We start from the raw sequence: 21,959 nt of genomic DNA, 5'->3' as shown, positions 1-21,959 counted from the left end.
TCCCTCAATATCCTAGGATGGATCCTGTACGGTCCCATGGCTTTGTCAACCTTCAGATTTTCTTCTATTAACGTTGCTATATCTGCTCCATTCTCTTGTGTACCTTTGCCAGTCAATCATGGTCCTTCATCAGGATTTTCTTCTGTGAACACAGAAGTATTTGTTCAGCAGATTTGCTTTTTCCTCATCATTATCCGCATAGCTGCTCATAGCATCTTTTGGTCTCGCAATCCCATTTTTAGTCTTCCTCCTTTCAGTAATATACCTGAAAAAGTTCTTTTCACTCCCTCCTTCATTTCTAGCCATTTGCTCTTCTGCTTGCGCTTTCATCAGACATATATCTCTGCTGGCTTCTTTCAGTTTCATTTGTTAATCCTTTCAGTGTTCCTCTCTGTGTTCAGCTTTGCACTGAAAATCGGCAAATAGCCAGTTATATCCCATGATATAAGCAGCTATATTCTAGGTGCTAACTGGTGATATTCAGCCAGGGATATCCAGCTATATCATTGGATATCTGGATACGTGTCATTTAGGCAACTAAATTGTTCTGAATTTCAGCTGGATCGTCTTTTAAATTATTTTTAAAGCTAATAAGCTGTGATTGCACCATTATTTGCAAGGGCAGTTTAGTTCTCTCCACTGGTGCTACCACAGAAAATATACCAGCTCTAGTTAACTACAGGCAAAAATGTTGAAGAGAAGGTACAAGATTACAGTGCTCCTGTGACCGCAGTGCAGGCATTGATGCATATCATATCACAGCCTTCTTCAAGTAAGTAGATGAATCATGGTACAACACACAATGTGTAAGCAACAATAGTTTATACAAAAGACGGTGCTTCACAGGCAGCCATTTCAAACAGTCACATGCTCCATTATAGATAGTTCAAATAATTTTGTATCACTTGAAGTGACTGTACACAAGAATTTGGTAACCCCAAACAAGTCACATTACAGTAGTCCAAACTTCCCAAAATCATAGCTCAACTTTACTCTTGCCAACTTAGTCTCGGGCTGTGCTAACCAGCCCTAACAGACAATCCTTCTGTGTTTGTGTTCTAGCTCATACTGCAGTTAATGTGCTGTGTTTGAGACAGATGTGCCTGTGAAACTAGAGGACCCTGCATGTCTAGGTGGGCTTTGATTAGCTCCCATGCTCATTCATCTTGTTGGCGGGAAACATTCCTACTGCTTGATCTTAGTAGCACTGGAAAACGTCATGAAAATCTCTCAGCCCTAGGGCACAAAGACAGCTTAATGTGAGTCTGCACTCTCATAAGCACTTATCTACTTTCACTTTTGTTGAGGTTCTTAAAAGAGCCAAATACTTCCACACCAATATTTAAAGAGTCTGGGATCCTAGCTTCCAGCCTCATGTCGTAAACTTCTATTAAAAATAAGCATTAGATTTCCAGTGCAGTTAATTTCATTTCCTTGCTAATTTTTATTGTACTTCTGATGTGGTGGCGTGTTACCTTCATATTCAAAAAGTTTATCTGCTTAAATTTTGGAGTTAGATGTACAAACCCTGACAGAGAAAATTATTCTCCTCCCCCCCCCCCAATCTCAATGTCCCAACAACATTTATGTGGTCCAAAAAAAATTGCTGGGGTGTTTAAGTGAATAGTTCCATTTTAGCTGGTAAACACCAATGTTCAGCATTGGCTGGGCAAAGGTGTCAGAGTTACTGAGGTTCCTCAGCTTGATGTAAAGTTAACCAGACAACTATTTGGTTAACCTTAGATTGGATATATAGTCTGAATATCAAAATAAAATAACCAGACAAAATTCTCTGGATACCATTACATGGACACAGTTGAATATTGGCCTTTGCATGTTCTTTCTTTGGAAATTAAATTTTCGGTTTCATTTGATTTCATTTGTCAAATAAAACAGAAGAATAAATGAATGTTCATCCTGTTTGGTTTTATTTTACAATTTCAGCCAGTCCCCCACTGCAAAATAAAAAAAGAGAAAACCTCTCCCGTGCTCTTTCAATCCCCTCCAGCATTCTCTCTAAACCCTCTTACTTACTATCGTCATAGGTCAGCGGCGATTCAATACTACTCCTGCCCCACAGTTGTAACAATAACATACCGCTGTGGATCCCTTTGGACCCTCAGTAGCCCAGTATACTCCTGGCAGCAGGACCATACCACCTTAGTGAAGAGGTACAAACCCCTCTTCTACAACACTCCCATTTGGTATAGCTTCAATAGTTTGCCTATACCTATAAAAGCCAGTGACTCCTAGGTAGCAGCATAGATTTCTATGGATTTCTTTGTTTCCCAAATCAGTGAAAAGTGTATTTCTTTTGGCTTTGTAGTTGAGGACCTGTATATGTCTTTTGTGAAGAGAGAGGATTTTATATACCCTTTGTCCGACTGCAAACAAATAAATTAATTGAGGAACTTGTTGACTTTAGCTTGGCCTACAGCACAAGAGGAGTGAAGACATATTGGAGCCCCAAACTGGAGCTTAACAAAAAGGAGTAAAGAACTGTGAGGAAAACACCCATTTGAAAGAGTGTGGGGTGATGCAGAAAACAATGGGCTTAGCTGCGGGGTTACCACAGGTTGAATGTGGGTTGTATGTGCCTAGTGATGCAGAGAGAAATTGTGTGTGGGTGTTAGCTTGTGCGGAAAGACACAGCTACAGATTGTATTAAAATATAATTAAGGTATTCTGTGCAAAATCAGAGAGCATGCCGCCCACTTATGATGCACATATAACGCAATAATGTTTTCACCAGGTGTGGGGCTGCGTGAAAGGCTTCCCAGAGAGCATGTCTTCTAAATCCTTCACATTTAACTGCTGGTTTTGGCTTGTTATGAAGAAGGAAGCCTGTGCAAGTTTTAAATGCAGATGGTAAGCAACAAACGTGTGCATGTCCAAAAGAAACCAAAAGTGAAAGCACACATTGATTCTACATTGAGTAGAAGTGAATCAATTTTTTACTCTTTCAAAAAGCACAAAGACTAGGGGCCACTCAATGAAGTTACATGGAAACACTTTTAAAACAAATAGGAGGAAATATTTGTTCATTCTGGAACTTGCTGCTGGAGGACGTGGTAAAATCGGTTAGAGTATCTGGGTTGAAAAAAAGGTTTGGACAAGTTCCTGGTGAAAAAGTCCATAGTCTGTTATTAAGATGGACATGGGGAAGCCACTGCTTGCCCTGGGATTGGTAATATGGAATGTTGCTACTCTTTGGGATTCCGCATGGAATGTTGCTTCTATTTGGGTTTCTGCCAGGTACCTGGGACCTGGATTGGCCACTGTTGGAAACAGGATACTGGGCTAGATGGACCATTATTCTGACCTAATATGGCTATTATGTTCTTATGCCTGTTCATCTGTGCCTAAATATGAGCCCCTCAAAAATTTAAATTGCAAACAATTTTTGCAAAGCTCAGATTTAGGCACAGAAAACAAGTGCAGATGTGTGCTCTCACTTTTGATTTGGACATATGTAAGGAAAGTAAATAAAAGCAAGAGAAAAGGAAACCGATATGGTTCTCCAAGCAAGTGGCTGAGAAAATAAAGGTTAAAAAGTTGGCGTTCCAGAAATACAAAAAATCTCAAGAAAAGGAACACAGGGAGGAATACCAGATGAAACTGAAAGAAGCCAAGAGAGAGATACGTCTGGCGAAAGCGCAAGCGGAAGAACAAATGTCTAGAAATTTAAGAAGGGGTGACAAAAATGTCTTCAGGTATATTAGTGAACGGAGAATGACTAAAAAGGGAATTGTGAGACTTAAAGATACTGCAAACCGCTATGTGGATAATGATGAAGAAAAAGCAAATTTGCTAAATAGATACCTTTGTTCTGTTTTCACAAAGAAAATCTTGGAGAAGGACCGCGATGGACTAGAAAAAGTACAAATGAGATTGAAGTGGATGGAGCACCGTTCACGGAAGAGAGTGTGTATGAACAACTTGAAAACCTAAAGGTGGACAAAGCCATGAGACCAGATGGGATCCACCCCAGGATATTGAGGGAGCTCAGAGAGGTTCTGGTGGGTCCTCTTAAAGATTTGTTTAATATATCCTTGCAGACGGGAGAGGTTCCGAGGGATTGGAGAACGGTGGATGTGGTCCTTCTTCACAAAAGTGGTGATAGGGAAGAAGTTGGAAACTACAGGCTGGTAAGCCTCACTTCGGTTATTGGAAAAGTAATGGAAGCAAAGCTGAAGGAAAGGATAGTGAATTTCCTGGAAGCCAATAAGTTGCAAGATCCGAGACAACATGGTTTTACCAAAGGGAAATCGTGCCAAACGAATCTCATTGAATTCTTTGATTGGGTGACAGGAGAATTGAATCAGGGACGAGCTATAGATGTAATCTACTTAGATTTCAGCAAAGCTTTTGACACGGTTCCCCACAGGAGGCTCTTAAATAAAACTGGATGGGCTAAAAATAGGACCCTAAGTGGTGAACTGGATTAGGAACTGGTTGACGGACAGAGGGTGGTGGTGAATGGAATTCGCTCGGAGGAGGGAAAGGTGAGTAGTGGAGTGCCTCAAGGATCGGTGCTGGGGCCGATTCTGTTCAATATATTTGTGAGTGACATTGCCGAAGGGTTAGAAGGTAAAGTCTGCCTATTTGCGGATGATACTAAGATCTGTAACAGAGTGGACACCCGGGAGGGAGTGGAAAACATGAAAAAGGATCTGAGGAAGCTAGAAGAATGGTCTAATGTTTGGCAATTAAAATTCAATGCGAAGAAATGCAAAGTGATGCACTTAGGGAATAGAAATCAACGGGAGATGTATGTGTTAGGCGGGGAGAGTCTGATAGGTACGGACGGGGAGAGGGATCTTGGGGTGATAGTATCTGAGGATTTGAAGGCGATGAAACAGTGTGAAAGGCGGTGGCCGTAGCTAGAAGGTTGTTAGGCTGTATAGAGAGAGGAGTGACCAGCAAAAGAAAGGGGGTGTTGATGCCCCTGTATAAATCGTTGGTAAGGCCCCACCTAGAGTATTTAGTTTTGGAGGCCGTATCTTGCGAAGGATGTAAAAAGAATTGAAGCGGTGCAAAGAAAAGCTACGAGAATGGTATGGGATTTGCGTTACAAGATGTATGAGGAGAGACTTGCTGACCTGAACATGTATACTCTGGAGGAAAGGAGAAACAGGGGTGATAAGATACAGATGTTCAAATATTTGAAACGTATTAATCTGCAAACGAACCTTTTCCGGAGATGCAAAGGTGGTGGAACGAGAGGACATGAAATGAGATTGAATGGGGGCAGACTCAAGAAAAATGTCAGGAAGTATTTTTTCACAGAGAGCGTAGTGGATGCTTGGAATGCCCTCCCAGGGGAGGTGGTGGAAATGAAAATGGTAACAGAATTCAAACATGTGTGGGATAAACATAAAGGAATCCTGTTCAGAAGGAATGGATCCTAAGGAGCTTAGCTGAGATTGGGTGGCAGAGCCGGTGGTGGGAAGCGGGGATGGTGCTGGGCAGACTTATATGGTCTGTGCCAGAGCCAGTGGTGGGAGGCGGGACTGGTGGGTGGGAGGCAGGGATAGTGCTGGGCAGACTTATACGGTCTGTGCTCTGAAAAGAACAGGTACAAAACAAGATAAGGTATACACAAAAAGTAGCACATATGAGTTTATCTTGTTGGGCAGACTGGATGGACCGTGCAGGTCTTTTTCTGCCGTCATCTACTATGTTATTATGTTACATGTGCACATTAAGCCACGGTTACTGAGAAACCTACAGGAAAAGATAGCAAAAAGCTAAACCAGCTCTTGAACTCTTTTCTTGCCACCAATAAGCCGGAGACCACCCAAGACGAACTTCCTTCGGCAGACCTGCTTGCTACTTATTTCAATGAGAAAATACAAATTCTTAGATCAACACTAACTGTTCCCCCGCAGCTGTGGATGATTTCCTAAACACATTGGATTCCATGCACTGATTATGTCCAGCCGATCGCACATGGACTGCCTTTAGTAGCATTCTTGCAGATAACGTATCTAAAGCACTACTAAAGTTCTCTAGCAAGTATTGTGGTCTGGATGTTTGCCCAAGCCACCTTTTAAAAGCGGCTCCAAAGCGCTTCATCGTTGACCTGACTTCCTATCTAAATTACATGCTGAAACAGGGCATCTTCCCCCCTGAGCATGGCAGTATACTTCTCACACCCATTCCAAAAAATCCAAAGATCAAAGCCGACGTAATTTCAAACTATCGACCACTGCTTATCAAAATAATGGAAAGCATGGTAAATACTCAGTTAAATGAATTCCTGGAGAACTTTGACATTCTGCATTACTCACAGTCAGGATTCCGTGCTCAGTATAGCACTGAAACAGTCCTGGTTACCGCCCTGTCAAATATTAAAGGGAGATATCTGTTGGAAAAAAATATACTGCTGCAGTTCGATATGTCTAGCGCATTTGATATGGTGGACCACAACATCTTACTACATCTACTAGATACCTTAGGCATCGGAGGGAGCGTGTTACATTGGTTCAAGGGTTTTCTGTTATCAAGAACATACTAGGTCAAAGGCACACTGGCTTTTTCCGCTCCTTGGAAAACCTCTTGTGGGGAACCCCAAGGCTCGCCTCTTTCACCAACACTATTCAATATCATGCTGTTTCCCCTGGCAACTGCACTAGCTAACCTAGGCTTAAATCCATTTATCTACGCAGATGATATAACCATCTACATCCCCTTCCATTCCTCTTTAGCTGAAATCACAGATTTGATCAAAGCGAGTTTTTCCATCATGGATCTGTGGGCTAAGGTGTTTCAGTTCAACTTAAACAAAGACAAAACTCAGTGTCTTGTCCTCTCATCCTTCCACACCAAATTCTCTTCAAGCACCCTTGTCATCAAAGACCAGACACTTCCTATCTCAAAAAGCCTAAGACTTCTAGGTGTTGAGCTGGACCCTCATCTGCAACTGGACCTGCAGGTGCGAGCGGTAACCAAGAGGATGTTCTATGCAATGTGGAGGCTGCAGTGTATAAGGTTCTGTCTCACCAGAGAGCTCTTCCGCACTCTCGTTCACTGGCTAGTCCTGTCTCTCCCAGATTACTGTAGTGGGATATATGCGGGCTGTCAGGAGCACTTACTGAGAAAGTTCCAGACTGCCCAGAACACTGCTGCGAGACTCATCTTGGGAAAATCGCGCTTGGTTCCTGCGCAGCGTCTGCATCTCAATCTACAGTGGCTACCAGTAAAAGAACGAATCGCTTTCAAGATCTGCACATTAACACATAAAATAATTTACGGATTAGCACCAGAATATATGATTCCTTTAATAGATCTACCGCCAAGAAATGCCATAAAAACAGCTCGCTCTTATCTTCAACTACATTACCCAACTTGTAGGGGAGTCAAATACAAGCTTCTTTTTGCCTCGTCTTTCCACTACTCCAGCCCGAAGAATTGGAATGCTCTACCTTTGTACTTAAAATCGCAAGCTGATCACCATCTTTTCAAGAAGTTGCTGAAAACGTTCCTATTCGAAAAAACATACTCCATCAGTAACTCTGCTGTTTAGTCATCATCATTGTTGTTAGTGTTACATCCTTATTCTTCTGTAGCATTCATGTATTGTACTTTTCTTCTTTCTATAATTCATGTAAGCCACATTGTGCCTGCATTTGTGGGAAAATGTGGGGTAGAAATGAACCATAAATAAATAAATAAATAAATACATGCATCTGGCATTCTCCCCCTACATTTGTCACAGGTTTTCTGTGCATAAAATGTACATCTAATTAACTTACTGCATTCTGCAATGTTATGTTCGCAGTAGAAGCCATGCACTCAGAAGTCAGCGTGTGACTCTACCATGAGCTTTCTATATCTGCCTCTGTGTATGTCAAAGAGGATCACAGAGTGGAGAGAAGACTCTGGTATATTTAAAATAAAAACAGTTCTAAGGACTAGATTTAATCAGCATCTGGGAATCAATAACCTAAAAGTTTCAAGTTTTCAAGCTTTATTAATATTTGATATACATAAACATATCTTCTAGGTGGCTTACAATATCAAAAGTAAAATATATATATAAATTATAAATGCAATAAGTTCACACAACAAAGAATGACAGAAAGAAAGAGTAAAACAGAAGCTATGAGAGACCAGGCATTAGAAAGAGTTAAAAAAAAAAAAAGGGATCACAGACACAGATAAAGGAGCAGTATGTTGTAGTACTATGAAGAGACAGTGTTTATCCGGGTAATCTGTTTTGCACGGATAGTTTAGTTTAGAACTGGACTATTAGAAGCAGGATAAGGCTATTCTTCTGTTCTTATGAGGAACTTTACCATAAGCTTTCTGAAAATGTAGATACAAATTTCAACCTGCTCACCTTTATCGACATGTTTATTCATGCCTTCAAAGAAATGAAGCAAATTGGTGAGGCAAGACTTCCCTTGGCTGAAACCATGCTGACTCTGTCCCATTAAACCATGTTTATCTATATGTTCTATAATTTTATTCTTTATAATAGTTTCCAGTATTTTATCCAGCACCGACGTCAGGCATACCAGTCTGTAATTACCCAGATCACCCCTGGAACCCTTTTTAAAAATCAGTGTTACATTAGCGACCTTCCAAGCTTCAGGTAGTAGAAGCTTTAAAAGTTTAGCAGCCAAGGTCCCCCTCCCTTCCTGTGTCTCTTTGTACTCCTTCTCCCATAGCTCCGCCTCCCGGCATCCTCCGCCCCATGTCCCACCCCCTGAGGTCATCGCTGCCGCTCCCCCCCTCCACCGGACCCCCCCTCCGCAATACTGGGCCCATGCAGCGCTGCACGGGCAAGAAGACCGTCTGATCAGCTGAGTCTTCAGGACGTCTCTCTCCTTCGTCTTCCTGAACTGGGCCTGCCCCAGTCTGCTTATGTCATACGGGGGCGGGGCCAGCTCAGGGAAGATGAAGGAAAGAGACGTCCTGAAGACTCAGCTGATCAGACGGTCTTCTTGCCCGTGCAGCGCCTTCATACAGAGGTGAGAGGCGCTGCATGGGCCTGGTAATGCGGAGGGGGGTCTGGTGGAGGGGGGGAGCGGCAGCGACGACCTCAGGGGGGCGGGATACGGGGCGGAGGTTGCCGGGAGGCGGAGCTATGGGAGGAGTACAGAGAGACACAGGTAAGGAGGGGGACCTTGGCTGCTAAACTTTTTAGTTTTGTTTTAATTTTTTATTTTATACGAACAGAAGCGGGCATCAGCGGCGACCTTGGGGGGGGGCAAGGCCGTCCATACAGGGCGCTCCTGACGAGCGCCTTTGCCCCCTCCCGATCCTTTTTTTGATTTTTGTTTTCTATAGGCAGGGGGAAGCAGGGAGCCACGTGTTTCTGTTTTTTTTTTGTTGTTGGTGTTTTGACGTTTGTGGCATGTGCAGAGCAGCCAGCAAAATGCTTGGCTGCTCTGCGCATGCTTTAGGGGCCGATTACGGACGGGGATTATGATTCTTTGATACATTGTACTTTTGAATACCGCATCAAGCATGTGCGACTTGTTTTTTTGGTGCATTCTTTGTTTTTTTTAAATCGTTAGGGACTTTAACGTTTTAGATTTTTTAACATTTGGTTGATGCATCTGCCTCTGAATTCTTTCAGTACCTTTCGATGTATTCTTTCAATACCCTTGGATGTATGTCATCAGGTCCAGGTGATTTACTACTCTTTAATTTGTTGGTTTGGGTTTAGTTCAGTACTTCTTCCAGGTTACTGAGATTTCTTTCAGTTTCTCTGCATCGTCACCCTTGAAAACCATTTCTGGTGCAGATAGATCTTTTACATCTTCATCCGTAAAGACTGAAGCAAAGAATTCATTCAGTCTCTCTGCTATGGCCCTGTCTGCCTTTTATTCTTTGTGATCCAAAGATCCCACAGATGCCCTCACAGGCTTTCTGTGTCTGATATACCTGAAAAAGTAGTTACTGTGAGTTTTTGCCTTGGCAGCAATTTTCTCTTCATATTCTCTTTTAGCCTTCTAACTCACCAGTGCTTTTCTTCATTTGAGGGTATGTACAATGGGAATATCCATTAAAAAAAAAAAAAGAGCAGAATCACTCAGTGCTCTGTACATGTAAATTCTGTCATTTGTACATATTAGTAAGCTCGTTTTTAAAACCTGCACATCAAAATGGAGCCAAGTAAAGCACCACCTTTTTTTATCGGAGGCACGTTTTACTACCAAAGAGTTAAGCACAGTTTTCCCTTGATTGCTTTTTAAACCACAAGTTCAAATGAGCAGTTAGCTGACAGCTATGGATACCTGGGAGCAGTTTACTTTGAATGCTTATTTATTTATTTAGATTTTGCTCACACCTTTTTCAGTAGTAGCTCAAGGTACTCTGGATATTTCTATGCTCCAGGAGAGCTCACAATCTAAGTTTGTACCTGAGGCAATGGAGGGTTAAGTGACTTGCCCAAGATCATAAGGAGCAGTAGCGGGATTTGAGCTGGCCATCTCTGGATTGCAAGACTGGTGCTCTAACCACTAGGCCACTCCTCCACTCCACTTGATATACTATTAGGGAAAGCAAAGTATGTAAATGCTGCCTTCAGTTTTTCTATGTCTCAACAGACATAGACACAATTTTCTCCAGCACCTCCCCTCCTTTCCTCTGAATGCTGTTTGAAGGGGAGAGGCCACAGCAGTAAATGCTAAGCCTTGAGCTTTCCAGAGTTTCTCCCTGCAATTTATGGAACTTTTCAGGTTCTCCAGGTCAAAATGGGAGAGTTCGCTGATTCAAAGTCTTTATGCTGACTGCAGCTTTGTCACTTTGGGTGAAGCAGGGAAAGGAGGCAGGTGAGGAAGAGGAGGTCAATTAATTTGTTTAAATTGATCTCTGAGTTTCGGTAAACTTTCAAGCATTAAAGTGAGGTCATATTAGATTAATGTTTAGGAAGTACTATTATTGATAGACCCTGGGCTTTTTTTGAGGGGGTATTTGGGGGTACTGAGTACCGGCACCTTTTCCATTGTCTGCTAAAATTGACCCATGGACCCCAAGTTTTAATGAAAGAGCTCAGGCTCTACACACCAATTCTACCTTGTCATAGATTCTGTGGCTGGTTGGGGGCCTGGCTATTTTGGGGTGGATCCCTCAGTGATCATCCCACTCCTGAAGGGTGGCCTAGCATTTGAGTACCGGCACCTTTTTTCCTAGAAAAACAACACTGGATAGACCATTCCTGCTTATGAATGACCTGGCTCAACTGTCAGCATATCAAGACTTGAAATCCTTCTCTACTTTTATCTTTTGATTTCTTTCACAGAAGTCACTTTTGTGATCTACTGTAGGCATTTGTGATCTGAGCTTTCTGTTGACTTGTTAATCACTACAATGTTTTATGTGTGTTTGTTTCAGTGAAGGGCTGGAAAAACTTCCATGTGCTTTTTTTTTGTCCAGTGTTCTTGTCTCCTTGTATTCTATTTTGGGAGAGGTTTGCCTTTCAGATAAGGGTGAGGCAGGTAATATACAATGACTGCTTTATCTATGACTTTTTCTGTTGGGGGGGGGGGGGTGTTTGTTTTAACATCTGGTGTCTTTAGATCTGTGGAATTTCACATTCTCATGGACAATGATTATTTGCATGACTACAAACTATTATAAGCTCCCCTCAGTACTACAGCCTGTTCAGTTTCTCAAATTTACTTTCAAGCATGCACTAAGACATACATGTGCACCTTTACTCATTTGACTAAATAAATAAATTAAATAAATAAATCTATATGGCACAATATCACACACAGTTCCACATACCTTATTCAGCTGTTATCATTCTAGTCACCCGCTTATCACAATCCCTTTGTCTTATCTATTTACAGCCCCATTTTAGACAGGTCATGGAAAATTTCCCACTCTGTAAGCTAAGTCAAGGAAGGCAACAATATGCGTAATTGGAACCTCAACATTTCAAATTCCGCAATGTGAGAACATCAAAAAGGCAATTAAACATGCAAATAAATTTAACAAAACTCATCTATATACAAACACACAGCTAGGAGACAAAGATTACATAAAAATGCAATTTACATCCAAACAGACTTAAAAAGAAATAAATATATACAACAGAACTGGACAATGTTGGTACATTTAGACTGACTCAGGACAGAACTAATGCATGAAATTAGCTCTTCCCTCATTATTCAATACCTGTCTTTTAAATGGTAGTAATAAAAAAATATCAAGTGCATTTTTATAGTTTACCATTGCATTCCACAAAACAAAAGGAGCATGTATCGACATACCTTCTTTCTCTTTTGATCTAAGCACAGGAAAAGAAGATTTTAAATGCTCCCAGGTTTCAACCTAATTAAAGTTTTTAAAAAAACGTTGTACTTAAAACTAAAAACTGTGAATGTTGAGCATCTGATTCTCATAAGATGATGTCTGTTTTGGTGACCCTTTACTAGGTGAAAAAAATCTCAGTACCAATACAATGCCTGCTAGGATGTTCCTACAACCAGACCTGCAAATAACACAATGATTACAATTTAGAACTAATTACTAACTCTAACCAATGAAAGGTTATTTCATTATGACACTTCCTCTGTGTACATCCATATGCTGCACAGCATGTTTCTAAATATACCTGAGATAAAATAACAATTAACAATGACAACGTGGATGCAGCACATGATAATTTGTTTTGGGTGTACCAATATGGTGGCCGTGTGGGGGAGACAGCTTCAGCCTTGTGACATCAGGCTGTCTCCTGCCTTACTAAACCTCCTTGGGTTTATGTGCACCACTTAGACAAAGTTATCCACATAACTTTTGGCTCTGCCCTTAGAATATGCAGCCCTGTCTTCAATGTAAATTGATACATTTTGGTCACAAATTGACAAATATGGACAACATTTAACCATGTCTTGGCAGGAATTAAAAAAAAAAAAAACAACAACACACTTATCAGTCTGTACCCAATTCTGACTGCAAAGAGTTTTTAAATGTTGACCAGGTACTTTCGCTTTGAGAACTGGTAAAGAATGCACCAATCTGCCTAATTTGAAATTTGCCCCACATGTGTGTTACATCCCAATTAAGCTTTGGAAAATTCCACTCTATGATTTGGAAGGTAAAGAGTGGATGTATTGTAACAACCACTTCTTAGATGTTATTCTTTATTGGTTTAATGAAGAAAAGGAAAGCAAACAGTACTGTTTCATGTCTGTTCCTGTTGTATTGTTTAGAGTAAAGAAAAGCAAGAGTCTGTTTAAATAAAAAATATAGCTAAAGCAACTAATCCCCATAGAGTGGCTCATCTGAGAAAACTGATAGTCTTTCAATAGTCAGGACACAATTCTGCACTCCTTAAAGAAAAGTAATTGTTTCAGTTCCAGCAGATCTCTTTTTCAGGTTGAACAAAAAGCTACAGTAAATATAAATATTTAAATACCTTTGTGAGGTGGTTTCACCAACATGTTCCCACACTTTTTAAAGCCATCCTGGAGCATCGTCTCTCTTAGATCAACCTGTGAGCCCAACAGAACCTGTAGTAACCATATGGACACCTCTACCATAAGGCAATCTCCCCCCAAATTTAATATCATTAAGGTGTGTCCAATGCTAAAATCTTATCAAGAAAGACTGGTTATAATGGTGACGAATCTGGAAAAGGTCTGAGCAGAGTCCTGCAGTAGAAGGTGTAGACATTCAGCAGCTGCTGTGCACACCCACTGATCTCAGGGCCCGGCAACAGATTGTTTTTTTAATCCAATGATAGCAGGACTGTCTGTGAGCCAAACTGTCCTCCCAGTGAGTAATACAGAAAATGGCAATGTGCAAGACCTAGCTTGTAATATTTTGGAACAGCACTCCTCACACTGTTCAGATATCATGTGTTCAAATGAATGTTCTTAAACCTCCACAGGAAACATTGAACTGGCAAAAGGAATGAAAATATACTGTCTTAAGCAAAACATATAAGAACTAGAAGTAAATCCCTCCCTGGAATGAGAGAAAAGCCTGAGGGCCAGTAAACTCAAGGATGTGATTCAGCACTGTGAATATTAGGTTGCATTAGAAAAATAGAGGCTGATATTTGTTGGGGCTAAATCTACTTAAGGATAGATAACTGGATAATTGACTCTTCAAATTAAAATTCAATGCGAAGAAATGCAAAGTGATGCACTTAGGGAGTAGAAATCCACGGGAGAGAGTCTGATAGTTACGGACGGGGAGAAGGATCTTGGGGTGATAGTATCTGAGGATCTGAAGGCGACAAAACAGTGTGACAAGGCGGTGGCCGTAGCCAGAAAAGGTTTCTAGGCTGTATAGAGAGAGATGTGACCAGCAGAAGAAAAGAGGTGTTGATGCCCCTGTATAAGTCGTTGGTGAGGCCCCCCCTGGAGTATTGTGTTCAGTTCTGGAGGCCGTACCTTGCTAAGGATGTAAAAAAAATGGAAGCGGTGCAAAGAAAAGCTACGAGAATGGTATGGGATTTGCGTTACAAGACGTATGAGGAGAGACTTGCGGACCTGAACATGTATACCCTGGAGGAAAGGAGAAACAGGGGTGATATGATACAGACGTTCAAATATTTGAAAGGTATTAATCCGCAAACAAACCTTTTCTGGAGATGGGAGTGCGGTAGAACGAGAGGACATGATATGAGAGTGAAGGGGGGCAGACTCAAGAAAAATGTCAGGAAGTAGTTTTTCACGGAGAGAGTGGTAGATACTTGGAATGCCCTCCCGCGGGAGGTGGTGGAGATGAAAATGGTAGCGGAATTCAAGCATGCGTGGGATAAACATAAAGGAATCCTGTGCAGAAGGAATGGATCCTCAGAAGCTTAGCCGAGATTGGGAGGCAGGGCTGGTGTTTGGGTGGTGGGGCTAGTTCTGGGCAAGACTTCTACGGTCTGTGTCCTGAAAATGGCAGATAGAAATCAAAGTAAGGTATACACAAGAAGTAGCACATATGAGTTTATCTTGTTGGGCAGACTAGATGGACCGTGCAGGTCTTTTTCTGCCGTCATCTACTATGTTACTATGTAAGTGGCATTTCAGTGGGATATCCAGTTTTCCCAGCTCATCTAAATACTAGCTGGAAAGGGCCTGAAACTGAATATCAGGGCTTAGCACTGACCACAGGAGACAGCCCGGCTACCTCCCATGGTGTGAATATCAAGCCTTTAGACTCAATACAAAATTCAGTTTTCAGTGTGAGAGGTCTCACAATCTGCAATCATCTACCCTCTTACTTACAACTGGAACCATCTGTCTGTGGTACATACAAACTTCAGAAAATACATAAAGGGCAAGTCTTTAACTAACCACTTAGAGGTACATGTCCTTTTATGTGCCTAAGGTGGGGGGGAAAATAGTACTTATGAGGGTAAGCACCCTAAGCACTGTTCTATAAGGGTGCATGTCAGAGCTTTAGTGTGCAAATGCAAGGAGTTGGGGGGCAACCAAAACTGGGGTTCTCAGTTTTGACCAAAACCAAATCAACAGCTGAAATTTACCACTCTGTTTTAGCCTAAACCAAAGCTGAAAATGGCACCTTCTCCCCCCCCCCCCCCCCCCAAGCAGAGAGTGGGTCCATCTGGCCCTGCTCTGCCTCCTGGCATAGAGTGCATCCTCGCTGGTCCTCCCAGGCACATCCCTACCTCTTCCACCAGTACAAACCTACCTCCTTCCCACAGCCCGAAGGCCCTCGCTGAGCTTACCTTTAAATGCCCTGGTGGTCTGGTGGCCTCTTCTGGGCAGGAATGATTCCCCAGTCCCTCCTGGCCCCATCAGTTCCTTAGTCAAAAATGCCTGCCGGGACCTCCTGTGGCAGTCTCACAAGACTGCTGTAGGAAGTCCCTGTTCCCTATGTCTTATTTATTTATTTATTTATTACATTTGTACCCCGCGCTTTCCCACACATTGCAGGCTCAATGCGGCTTACATAGTAATTTGAAATACAAATTCTAATAAGGATAGAAGAAAATTTCAAACTGTAATGAACAGGGGTGTACCATCCAATCTTGGTTCAGGCCCACCCAGAAGCGCTACACCCAAACCAAAACATTCCCTCCCTTCCCTCCAACCTCACTCCCACATGTCCAGCACAGCGCCTCTTCCCTTCCCTCCACCCTCACATGTCCAGCGCCTCTAACCCCTCCTGCAGTTCCGGCACTTTCACATCTTTCTTACCCTCTCTCCCCATCCTTGCCGCAGCGCTTGCACTTTTCTCTATCATCGCCGCCCAGCAGGAACTCCAAACAGTGCTGTGTCAGAGCCTTTGTATCTCCCGCATCTCTTCCTGTTTACGCAGGCTGGGTGGGACGCAGCAGAGAGGAAGGCTCTGACACAGCGCAGTTTGGAGTTCCTGCTGGGCGGCGATGATAGAGTGAGCAAGTGCCGCGGCAAGGATGGGGGTTGGGTAAGGAAGACACGGAGGGTGGCGGTTGCCAGAACTGTGGGAGGGGAGAGAGGTGCTGGACATGTGGGTTGGAGGGGGGGGGCCCTGGACATGAATGCTTGTTGATAGGAGGTTGGAGAGAAGGGAGAGAGGTGCTGGGCATGTAAGGAGGTGCTGGAGGGAAGGGATAGAGATGTGGAACTGCCAGGGGAGGGAAGGGATAGAGTTGCTGGATATGTAGGGGGAGAGAAGGGATAGAGTTGCTGGATATGTGGTGGGAAGGAAGGGATAGAGGTGCTGGATATGTGGGTGGGAGGGAAGGGAGAGAGGTGCTGGGTATGCTAGGGGGCTGGAGCAAAGGGAGAGAGGTGCTGGATATGTAGGGGGAGAGAAGGGAGAGATGTGCTGGGTGAGGGTGTGGGAGGGAAGGGAAAGAGGTGCTGGATATGTGGGGGAGGGCAGGCGGGAAGGGGGAGAGGAGCTGGGCATGCAAGGGAGGCTGCAGCAAAGGGAGAGAGGTGCTGGATTTGCAGGGGAGGGCTGGAGGGATGGGGAGAGATGTGGACCTGCAAGGGGGGCTAGAACGAAGGGAGAGAAGTACTGGACCTATGAGAGGGGGAGGGGTTAGTGTTACAGGAAAGGGAGAGGGATGTTGAATCAAGGAGATAAAGTGGAGAATGAACCAGATGCATAAGGGGGAGGGAAGGAGAGTTGCTGGTTGGAGTGGGGTTAGAGAGGAAAGGGACACATTGGTGTGTGGAAGGGAGAAAGGGGATATAGAGAGGTACAAAGAAACAGAAGGGAGATGATGAGCATTGGATGGGAGCACTTAGTCACCTCTCCCTTCTCCAGTCAGATCAAAACTCTGCTGCCCGTCTCGTCTTCCGCCAGGGTCACTTTACTCATACTACCCCTCTCCTCAGGTTGCTTCACTGGCTCCCTATCCGTTTTCGCATCCTGTTCAAACTTCTTCTACTAACCTATAAATGTACTCACTCTGCTGCTTCCCAGTATCTCTCCACACTCGTCCTTCCCTACACCCCTTCCTGTGCACTCCGTTCCATGGATAAATCCTTCTTATCTGTTCCCTTCTCCACTACTGCCAACTCCAGACTTCGCTCCTTCTGTATCGCTGCACCCTACGCCTGGAATAGACTTCCTGAGCCCCTACGTCTTGCCCCATCCTTGACCATCTTTAAATCTAGATTGAAAGCCCACCTCTTTAACATTGCTTTGACTTGTAACCACTCGCCTCCACCTACCCTCCAATTTCCTCTACAAATTAATTGATTTGCTTGCTTTATTTTTTGTCTATTAGATTGTATTTATTTATTTATTGGCACTTGTATCCCACATTTTCCCACCTATTTGCAGGTTCAATGTGGCTTACAAAGACCTGTTATGGCATCGCCATTCCAGGGTTGAAAATACAGTTGGTGTTACAAAGAGATCAAGGATAACGGAGGAGAACTAAGCAAACAGTTACAGAAAGGCGTCGTTCAAAGTAAGGGTAGAGTGGTGAAGTGTTATCGTTAAGCTATGGATTCTCGTGGTAGGCCTTGTTAAAGAGAGAGGTTTTCAGAGATTTGCGAAAGTTATTTCGTTAATTGTTTTCAAGTTTGTTGGTAGTGCATTCCACAACTGTGTGCTCATGTAGGAAAAGCTGGACGCGTGTATTACTCTATATTTTAATCCTTTGCAGCTGGGGAAGTGTAGGTTAAGAAATGTGCGGGCAGATCTTTTAGAATGTCTGGGAGGTAGGTCCATGAGGTCTAGCATGTAGGTCGGGGCATCTCCATAAATGATTTTATGAACAATCGTGCAGATCTTGAACGTGGTCCGTTCTTTAAGTGGGAGCCAGTCTAGTTTCTTTCTTAGGGGTTTTGCACTTTCATATTTTGTTTTTCCAAATATGAGTCTGGCTGCGGTATTTTGGGCTGTTTGAAGTTTCTTGACTGTCTGTTCTTTGCAGCTGGCAAAGAGTGCGTTGCAGTAGTTCAGGTGGCTTAGTACCGTTGACTGTACAAGGTTGCGAAAGATGGATCTTGGGAAGAAAGGTTTTACTCTTTTAAGTTTCCATATGGAGTTGAACATCTTCTTAGTTGTATTCTTCACGTGGCATTCAAGTGTAAGATTTCGATCAATGGTGACTCCAAGAATTTTCAGTGTGTTTGAGATGGGAAGGGAAACGTTTGGTATGGATATGGTGGTAAATTTATTTGTATTATGTTATGAAGTGAGTATAAGACATTGTGTTTTTTCTGCGTTAAGTTTTAACTGAAATGCATCCGCCCAGGAGTGCATTATTTGGAAGCTTTGGTTAATCTCGTTGGAGATTTCCTTTGGATCATGTTTGAACGGGATGTAAATCGTGACATCATCTGCATATATGCATAGGTTGAGGTTTTGATTGGCTAGTATCTTGGCCAAGGGTGTCATCATTAGGTTGAAGAGGGTTGGTGAAAGGGGGGATCCTTGGGGAACTCCGCATTCAGGTGTCCATGGGGGCTGATATAGCCTCGTAGTTGTTACTTGGTACAATCTTGAAGTCAGGAATCCTCTAAACCAGTTAAGAATGTTACCTCCTATTCCAAAGTATTCTACGATATGTAGTAATATTCCATGGTTGACCATATCGAAGGCGCTGGACATGTCGAATTGTAAGAGAAGTATGTTATTGCCAGTTTGCAATTGCTTATTAAAGCTCTTTGAATTGCTTATTTAAAGCTCTTTATTTTAAAGCTTATTGTAAGCTCTTTGAGCAGGGACTGTCTTTCTTCTATGTTTGTGCAGCGCTGTGTACGCTTTGTAGCAATACTAAATAGTAGTAGTAGTAATAGCATGGGGACAGGGACATAGATGAGATGCTGTATTGGGATGGCATATGGGCACAGAGGGGCAATGCCTGACATGGGGGGTGGGGAGGGAGATATGGGAATAGAGATTCAATGGACCCGGAAGTGGGGAGGAGATATGGGAATAGAAATATAATGGACACAGAGGGGAGATACCAGACAAGGGGGAGAATAGGAACACAGATGGGAGATGCTGGGCAATGGGGTGCATGGGTGCACAAAGGAATGTTGATGGATGTGGGGATATGAACACAGGGAGATTCTGGATAAGGAAATATATGGACACAGAGATGGGAGATGGATGGTGGACATGGAGACAGAAGAAATGTCAAATGGACAGGAAAGACACAGGGGAGCAGAGAAACCAGAGACTGGGACCAATATGAAATGAAAAATAAAATGACCAGACAACAAAAAGGTACAAAAAACATTATTTTTATTTCTATTTTGTGATTAGACTATGTCAGATTTGGCATATGTCAGACATGGCTGGGGGCCCAGGGAAGAAATCTGGGAGAGGACCCCAAAGCCCATTACCAGGCTGCACCTTCTTCAGCTTCTGGCAGGCTTGGGGCTCTCTCTGGCCAGAGAGCCAAGCACAATTGCCCTATTTGCACCCCTCCCCTAAAAAAAACCACCATCCCTGACATGTGATACCTTTATATTTTGCACAGGAGGAAATGCCTTTCTTTTTTGTTTCTCTAGTGTTGTACTACATGCAAGGTCTGGTTTCTTGGGGTTTCAGTTTAATTTATTTTTATAGAGTTTGTGGTCACTTATTCTGTATTTGCCTCTTGTGGCCCCGAGGTATTCTGTCACCATGATGTTTCTATGTAGCATTCTGTACTAATTTGGATTGTTCAGGTTTCTTGATAGATGTATCAATATTTTAGAGCTGCTCTGTTAATATTTAGGGCACTACCTTTCATAGGTAGAGGATCCGGGTTTTGGAAGTTAGTGCTGGCATGGTAGATTTGCTCTAGATTTTGAGTGACGTTTTGTTTGTAGATTTTTTAAAATCACTTTGCAACATGTCTATTATTGAGATTACCAGAATTTTTGTAGGGTGAGTTTTATGGGGAAATGTCCTTGCTGTGCTCTGCATCCATTGTTGATGGAAGGCTAGGAGGTTCTCTGGATGCGGAATGTGTTTTTGTGTTCAATGTTTGGCCTTTCAGTACCATATGTGTGTTGGAGGACTGTGGCTCAATGGGGGCTGAAGAAGAGTGCAGTTCCTTGTACTTCCTTTAGCTCTCAATTGGCCACTGAAGCCTGCACTGCTACTCTCATTGAAGTAATTGGGAGTGAGGTAGAGGTGGAGCATGGGGTGGGGTAGGGGCAAAGCATGGGTGTATTAGGTGGCTGGGTTTTTTTTCTCTTTCAAAACGTTGGCAACTCTAGTGTCCACCCATCCAACTTATTGGCCCATCCAAAAATTGCCTTCTGGCTACACCACTGGTAATGAAACATGAAAAGTTGAAGCTCGATAATGAATGATTAGGGAAAGAGAGGGTAAACAGGATAGGATAGTATAGGTTGGGGAAATGGGGTAAGGAGGTATATAGTAAAGGAGAGATAGAGAAGAAAGGTTGGGATGAGTAGAGGGAATTATGGGGAGGTGGGGTAAGTAAAGCCAATGATGAGGTCGGTATCAGTGTCAGAACAGAATTGGGAGTGGAGGTTAATAAAATTAGGTTGGGACATTAGAGTAGGCTTGCTTAAAGAGATGAGCTTTCAGCATTTTTCTAAAGGGTAAGTAATCGTTAATTGATCTGATAGATCTTGGTAGTGCATTTCAAAGCTGGCTGCCCAAAAAGGAGAAACTGGATGCATAATAGGTCTTGTATTTAATTCCTCTGCAGTTGGGAAGGTGTAGGTTGAGATAAGTTCGTGAGGATATAGAACTGTTTCTGGCAGGGAGGTCGATCAAATCATTCATGTAGCCGGGGGATTCACTGTGTAAGACCTTGTGGATCATTGTGTGGACCTTAAAATGTATTCTTTCTTTGATGGGGAGCCAGTGAAGCTTTACTCGAAGAGGTGATGCACTTTCAAATTTTGATTTGCCAAAAATAAGTCTTGCTGCCTTGTTTTGTGCAGTCTGGAGTTTCTTCAGTATTTGGGTTTTGCATCTTAAAAAAACACTGTTGCAGTAGTCAACGTGGGTAATAACAGTGGACTGCACCATGTTCCGGAAAGTGTTGAATGGGAGATATGGTTTCACTCGTTTCAAAATCCACATCATATTAAACATTTTTTCGTGGTGGATTTGGCGTGGTTATCAAAAGATAAATGGCTGTCTATCGTTACTCCAAGGATCTTTAAGCTGTCGGATATAGAGAGTTTGACATCAGGGATGTTGAGAGTAGTCGGGAGGTGAGGGGAGTATTGGGGAGAGAGAACCAGGCATTGCGTTTCTTCTTTATTTAATTTCATTTTAAAAGCATTGGCCCAAGAGGTTAGAGTGGTCATGGCAATAATGAGTTTGTCATAGATTTCAGATAAGTTGGATTTAAAGGGGATATATATGGTGATGTTGTTGGTGTACATGAAGGGATTTAGGCCATGTTTGGTTAGTAGTCTGGCCAAGGGGATCATCATAAGGTTGAAAAGTATCGGGGAGAGTGGGGATCCCTGTGGTACTCTGCATTCTGATGACCATGGGGATGATAGATTTGTAGTCCCTTTGACTTGGTAGGATCTTGTTGTAATGAAGTTTTTTATCCAGTTGATAATGTTTCCACCAATCCCAAGTTTGTCCAAGAG

At 42.8% G+C, this 21,959-nt stretch overlaps 1 protein-coding gene across 4 annotated transcripts in view; it reads right to left on the bottom strand.

Annotated features, from left to right (window-relative positions):
• CHL1 (cell adhesion molecule L1 like) overlaps window positions 1-21,959 on the bottom strand; it is a 147,891-nt gene that overhangs the window by 106,219 nt on the left and 19,713 nt on the right. For 2 of the 4 annotated variants that reach the window (XM_030208518.1, XM_030208522.1), the window contains exon 1: window positions 13,385-13,616. The exons of 1 other annotated variant lie outside the window; for it this stretch is intronic. The gene's annotated coding sequence lies outside the window, so the exon portion shown is untranslated. Of the gene's footprint in view, window positions 1-7,097; window positions 7,155-13,384; window positions 13,617-21,959 lie in introns of those variants that run through there. One more of the 4 variants, XM_030208521.1, reaches the window with a different exon arrangement.

This window comes from Microcaecilia unicolor, chromosome 6, assembly GCF_901765095.1.
Source record: "Microcaecilia unicolor chromosome 6, aMicUni1.1, whole genome shotgun sequence".
Classification (NCBI taxonomy): domain Eukaryota; kingdom Metazoa; phylum Chordata; class Amphibia; order Gymnophiona; family Siphonopidae; genus Microcaecilia; species Microcaecilia unicolor.
Note: the sequence above shows the minus strand (reverse complement) of the source record. Positions and strands in the feature narration are given on the sequence as shown.